Raw genomic sequence first — 7,338 nt, 5'->3', positions numbered from 1 at the left:
ATAAATTACCTTTACATCTGTCGACTTCGCCCCGTTAAGAACAAAGTACTGAGTTCTGTCTCCTAGGACATCGGTGGGAGAGCTAGCTTGTGTTGCGGCACCTGGCGGCGCGCGGCCCCTGCTGCTCGGCCCATCGCAGACAAATCATTAGGGGCTGCTGCCGGCTCCTTATCTGGGCGGCGCGGGCATTGTGCGCACGTCGCGCCTCATTGTAACAGATGCGCCGCCCCGTGTGAAGTGACTGCCGCACCCTGCCCCGCCCCGCTGCAACCCCTTCTCGTTACCGCGCCACGCGCCATAGGGCGCGAGTATCACTGCCCCCCCCCCCCCCCCCCCCAGGCCTTTGTCCTGTAAGTAATGGCGCGCTGACCATTCATTCAGAGGACTGATGTGTGCTTACAGGGGTGCCTTTTAAGTATCGAAATGAAACGTAATAACACCACGCTGATTTCTGAACTGATTTAACTGCCTGTATTTGCACATTGTTTCATATACTAATTCGTATAATTTGTTTAATACCTAAATTCTGTAGCAATGACTATTTATTTAAATCTTTAGAAATACTTCTTTTAGTTATTTTCAGATATACCGCTAAATAAAACTTATAAGTACAACAATAGGTTGTGGAATAATAATTATTTATTTTTGATGAACTGCATTTTCAAACATTGAAATTTTTTCCTGAAAGGCAGCTTAACTGTAATAGATATAGATATACTAGCTATAGCGACGTATGAAAATTTGTGCCTGAACAGGACTCGAACCCAGATTTCCTGCTTAATGAGAGCGGTCGAGTTACCACTTCGGTTACCCGAGCAAGCTCCCCAGATCGACCCAAACTTCCGTATGTCACACACCTACCTATTGTCCTTGGTCCAACACACATTTTCATGTGCCCCTTTAGGTGGTACATCTACGTTATTACAGTGAAGTATACTTTCAGGAATAAAATTCAGTATTTCGTCTCCAAACATAAACATATACAAGGTGAAGATGGGCCTGTTACGAAATCACTTGCACAGAAATCACGAGATGTGCGAGTGTGTGTGAATGAATTAATAACCCATGAGAAAAAATAGATACATGTGTGACACATGGAAGTTTGGGTCGGTCCAGGGGTATGTTCTAAGACAGTCTAAGTTGTAAGGCGACCACTCGTGATAATCGAGAAATCCAAGTCTGAGTCTCAGTCCAGTACAAATTTTCATACGTCACTTTACGTACCTACCGTAGTTCCGTTGTTTTCAGAAATATCTTTCAAAATGTAGAATAATAACTGCTGCCAGTCACAATAATATGAGATTTTATTTAACACGCGATCGGTTTCGGTTTTTTCCCCATTTTTAGGGTGTTTTACGTTCATTTACATGATTCAGCATTCAGTGTTTGAGTTCAATATAGCTGAAGTTCCCACATTACATTTATCACATTTTTTACAAATATATTTCAGTTTTACACGTTAACTGTACGTTAATCACCATGGTAATTATTGGAACTTCCGTGTTATTCCTTTGATACATTAGTGGCCATTGAGCTGTTACTAGCTGCAGAAGCACATGCACTCACAACATCCAATATCCAACATTCATTACATCGTACATACGTTTGTGTTGCATGGGCGTGTACTTCCGCACTTACTAACCTCTAAGTGCCACTACTGTATCAAAGGCATAAAGGCATAATATGGTAACTATACCATGGTGACTAAAACATAAGTAACGTGTGAAAAAGGGAAATATACTTGTAAAAAATGTGATACATGGAATGTGGAAATGATATGGATGCTCAAGCAATCAGTGTGAAAGCATGTAAATGAATGTAAACCAACTGATAATGGGGACAGGCCCGAAAGCGGTCGGGTGTTAAATAAAATCGCCTTCTACTGTGGCTGTGAAACTGTTTTATTTATTTTGTTGTTTGTTATTGTTGTATATGAAAACTGGTTTTCTATTTCTTAACTTTCGTTTGAGTGTCTTGTAATGTGAAACCGAACAATGAAAGTGGTATGCTCACCTAAACAGCTATCTGATGAAAAGAGTCGTCAAATAAATCGGAAACTGTATAACTGTAAGGCAATTAATTTTTATCAAAAATAATTAGAAAATGTAAAACTGTATAGTAAATAAGCTACCCTGTCAAGTACTGTATTCACAGTGTAGTGTGCAGTGCTACAATGTGTGACGTCACGGTGTTTGTCTTACAGTTCCAACACACAACATTAACAGAGTAAAAATTCTACCTAAAAGTACAAAACAAATTTTGAAAGAATAGTTACAAAACGAACTCTGGAAGAATAAATGTCCAAAATGCTTTTATTAAAATGCCCTGCAATGTTATGTACGCAAAATTGTAAAATTTTGAACGTTAAATGACACACACACACACAAACACACACACACACACATATATATATATATATATATATATATATATATATATATATGTGTGTGTGTGTGTGTGTGTGTGTGTGTGATATATATATATATATATATATATATATATATATATATATATATATATATATATATATAACACTGCACTGTCTGGCAAAGTAAATGAGATCTGAACTAAACGTTACTGAACTGAGCCTGATAATTCTGAAATGCAAAGCTGAACAGTAAATGATCTTTCTGTGCCCTGACTGTGACGTTAAACTGGTGCTAACAAATTTTCATGACTTACCCTGTGCCGGACGAGTGGTTCTAGGCGCTTAAGTTCCGAACCACGAGGCTGCTACGGTCGCAGGTTCGAATCCTGTCTCGGGCATGGATGTGTGTGTTGTCCTTAGGTTAGTTAGGTTTAAGTAGTTCTAAGTTCTAGGGGACTGATGACCTCAGATGTTAAGTCCCATAGTGCTTAGAACCATCTGAACTTGCCCTGTGGCAATGGTAACTCGGTACTGCTCGGAAGTGGCGAATATTAAAATACGCCGTCGCAGCAAACTAGCTAAAGAAAAACCTTGCCTTGTGCAATACGGAGAACAACAGCTATACTAAGCACATCATGGTTTACTTCGAGTTACTGTATTCCGCTCAGTGGAAAGCGGAGACACACAGTTATGAAACAAAATTTTCATGAGAAGACGGTGGAAAAAGTAAATTTATTTAATAATTGAAAAAAGACTAGCATTCGAAAACTGTATTGTAAATTATGAAACTCATTGTTTTACAATTACAACAAACCTTACATAAATCACTTCTTTAAAAAAATATAACTCTGCAATGAAACTAGTTAATGAAATGGTAAAGGAGCGGTGATTCTATCTCTCTTGGTCCAAACTATGAGAGCAGATACCTTTGTTTAGTCATGTCTCGACGATCAAACAGACCTGATCCAATGAAGAAAAATTATGCTAAAAATTGGCCTTTCCAAAACTCATGATGCATTACGCACGAGCAAGCAATGCAGCGACAAGTTACCACAATATTTTCAGATTTCTTAAATCAGTCTAACCAACACCCACTGCAGCTCTGTGTTCTGCTAGTTTTTTCCAGACCACTCAGCAGCGTGACCAACGCCCTACTCTCTCACTTACTTCGCTCTGAATGCTCAACTAGCAACGATACGCCACAGACAATCAAAGACCACGTTACTTATGCTAAAAATCTCTGCGGCGTAACATATCGACTATTGCAGACTTCCATTTGAAAAACATCCAGTGTACAAATATGAAGCATGACACATCGAATAAAAAGAGAGCTCACATCGCTTTCCTTGAATACAAAAAATAAGATAGAAACCTAAGAACTGGTAGCTGTGATTATACTACATATTATAAAGGAACAGTCACAGAGTTCAACTGCATCCATTATGAATAAAATGACAGAACTACATCAATAGTTTGTCAGTTGATGTATCAGGTATTAGGCGAAACTACCTTAAAAGATGACGGTAGAAACAGCGTTATCAGAAACCTGATTGCAGAAAGCTGAGGATCGCAAGAAGACACGTTACTTACAGTATCACACTCGATATGTGCACAATTAAATGCCTAGGTGCATTTAAGAATAAGCTGAATCACTTGCGTCTCTGAACCTCATGTGTTTTCATATTTGACCAGTAGCAAATCCTTCCACATTCTACTAGATACCCTTCTTTCTCGTTTCCTTTCTCAGTTAGCACCACCACTTTCGCGTCCTTTTTCTCTCCTTCTCGCAGCGCATCTCTCGAGTCACTGCTGGCAGTGTCCACAGTTTACCTGTCTGTAATTTGTCTTTGTTATTCTAATTCCCATGTACGAATATAAACTGTTTTCCTACTGCAGCTACTACAGTCCGTATTAAATGTAAGATTCGCAATAACATATATAAAATATAGAAAATGCCTAGCTAGATTTCAGAGGAAGCATCATAACCGTAAACAAACCAGGATAAATCAATAAACATTCTGTCGCAAAATAATGTGTTCCAGTACGGGCTAGAAGTACTCATATCAGCAAGCTTTATGTGCAGCTATGACGTGTTGGTTTATTACTGCCTGTGCTTGTGCTTGGTTGCTATCATACTCCAAATTGTGATTCTCACTCTGTAGCGGAGTGCGCGCTCATATGATTCTTCCTAGGAGATTAAAACTGTGTGCCGAACCAGGACTCGAACTCGGGACCTTTCCCTTGGACCTTTGCACTTCGCGGGCAAGTGCTCCACCGATTTTTTTATCTTTTCTTCAAATAAAGAATAATGTTTCCTTGTATAGAACAAAAAAATAAACACCTACTACATGAGCAAAATGTTGCAGGTAATGAGAAAACAAATAAAAACCACTATTGTTTGAAAATGAAAGACGACGTTCTTCACAAAATAAAACAGTATTTCTCGAAAACGTAAATAAGTATACTTTCTCAACATCATCAACATCGCTACATCTTTTATTTTTATTTTTTAGGGGAGTGCATGAGAAAGAAAACAAATAGGCTGCAGATACAGAGCCATCCGCGAATAAACATGTGTAAGGATAAAAAAAATTAGAGGATGAAGAGAAAAGAGAAGTGAAAGAAATTAGGAACACTTGCTACACCATGCTCCACTTTGTCCCGCCGCCAAAACAACGTCCATTCTATCATTGATCATTAGAAGGGGAACTTGGGATCGTCAAGTCTTGGCTGGCACGTTACGTAGACATTCCATCTCCGATGTGGGTTGGTGAAAATTCTCTGCAAATAGCTCGCGAAAATGGCCCGATAGTGTCGATGTCGGGAGAGGGTGTGGAGGTATACTTAGAGACGTGTTCAGAAGTCCGCCGGATCGACGATGTCATTCCGGAAGAGGTAATTGATAGCCATGCCATTGATCCATGTGATGGCGTGCCACTTAGACTATGGAATGTAGGTCGTTTGAGGATATATAGGATGGTAGGAGAGACTTGATGTGGGGGTAATCGGTGGTAGAAAGCCACAATCTTCTGCACGAGGGTCCAGACAGATGCTGCTGCCCCACGCTCAAAATGGTGTAAATTGTATCTTCGACATTGCACTTGAAGCTCAGAGGTGAGTTCACCAGCGGGATGCGATGAAGTTTCTGTCTTGTAGTATATTTTTGGCCTTGACTAGAAGGTATCACGTCGTGGTGGTGTCTGTGATGTAGTATGGTTGATGGATTGTTTTCCAAAGTGAAACCTGAGGGTGACATGCTTCGACGGGGTTTCGGGGTAGATATGTTCAGAGAATGCGGAGGACGTCGCAGGAGGTCGTCTTCCTGGTCCTGGGAAGCTCGGTGCATATGTAGCTGTATTTCAAGAAGAAACGGCCGATGTGCGACATCGGAGGTGGGATGTGTGCCAAGAGCGTTTGTGGGCGTCTCGAAACAGGTGCGAACTCGGTGGTCAACATTCCAGTAAGACTAGCATTTTGGCTTTTCAACAACCGGAGCATAGTATTGGTGTAAAGTACCGTAGAACTGGCTCTCACATTAAGCAGATAGAGGCCACCATCCCGCTTCGGTAAAGTGAGAGCTTCATACTTGATTTTGAAGATGTGTCCAGAACATATAAAATACCCGAAAGCCGCCTGTAGTTTGGTCGCCATTGTGGCAGTGATGGGCAGAATCTGCACGATGTGGGGTATCCGGGCTGCCAAATGGGTATTGATGAAGGTAACTCTCCGGCACATATGCAGCGGGCGTAGTAGGTATTTATGTTTGCCCGGATGCGTTGTAGTAGCGCCCCGAAAATTGATCGCCGAGGTGCGGCGAATGTCTCGCTTGTACATCAATCCGAGACAGCGAAGGGTGTCCACCAGTTGAAAGAGAGCTACGCTGTCTTCATGGCACATGATTTTACGACGTTCATCGCGTTCCCTTCCCCTATACTGTAACAGGTAATCCACTGCATTGCAGCTTGTACGTCGGCTCCTGAACGTACGTCCCCGTAGGCTCGGCAGCGGAACACATGATCCCGGAGTGGAATACCTGCCAAGCGTCGCCGTAATCCGCAGATGAGTGGTTCCATCGCAATGGCATCAAGCACCGTCGATAGTTGGCAACCCTGCCATACAGAGCGTTCGATCCGTATAGGTTGTGAAAGTCTGCCGTTGACGAGAAGCCTGGAGTAAATGATAATTAATTGAAACCCTCAGCTTCCGACAGGTGTTACTATATCTCGATGGGGACAGCTGAAAATGTGGGCCCCGACCGGGACTCGAACCCAGGATCTCCTGCTTAGATGGCAGACGCTCTATCCATCTGAGCCACCGTGGGCACAGATGAATAGTGCGAGTAATGAGTGGATGGGCAAATATCTATTAGGTACTTTACGTATGTAGATTGTGGACAGTTGGGAATGTGGGCCTCACGGGAGGCGTGCAAGGGATAAGTTCCTGCAGTCACGCTATTCATCTGTGTTCTGGGTGGCTCAGATGGATGGGGCGTCTGCCATGTAAACAGGAGATCCCAGGTTCTAGTCCCGGTCGGGGCCCACATTTTTAGCTGTCCCCATCGAGGTATATCAACAACACCTGTCGGCAGCTGAGGGTTTCAGTTAATTATCATTTATTCTAGAGAAGCTGCGCGGTCATCAGTGCTATCTGTTCTTTCGAGAACAGTTATTATCTTCATATAGAAGCCTGGAAGTTGCCCCTCGAAGGAGCCTCATAATCACTTGTGTCAACCTCGGGGGAATCGGCATCCGGTCCATCACTGCGTTGAGGAATGCATGGTTGCCATGGTCAAACGCTTCACTGAAGTCGATGGAGATTAAAGCGACTGGCAGTCGCAAGTGTGTTGTCACAGCGATCACATATCGATATTCACTGAGGGCCGTCGCCGTCTAAGGATGTTTGTTCGAGGAAACAATTTCTCGCAGTACAATTTTGAGTCACACAGCTAGAAGGCGTGTGTAAATCTTGAA

The 7,338-nt window shown here is 42.2% G+C and overlaps 1 non-coding gene across 1 annotated transcript; it reads right to left on the bottom strand.

Annotated features, from left to right (window-relative positions):
* Positions 1-6,615: 6,615 nt before the first annotated feature.
* Trnar-ucu (transfer RNA arginine (anticodon UCU)) lies at positions 6,616-6,690 on the bottom strand. Its single transcript has one exon. It is a non-coding gene; the product is annotated as a tRNA-Arg (tRNA).
* Positions 6,691-7,338: the final 648 nt, after the last annotated feature.

Source organism: Schistocerca nitens, chromosome 2 (assembly GCF_023898315.1).
Source record: "Schistocerca nitens isolate TAMUIC-IGC-003100 chromosome 2, iqSchNite1.1, whole genome shotgun sequence".
Classification (NCBI taxonomy): domain Eukaryota; kingdom Metazoa; phylum Arthropoda; class Insecta; order Orthoptera; family Acrididae; genus Schistocerca; species Schistocerca nitens.
The sequence above is the reverse complement of the archived record's forward strand: the minus strand, read 5'-3'. Positions and strand labels throughout refer to the sequence as shown.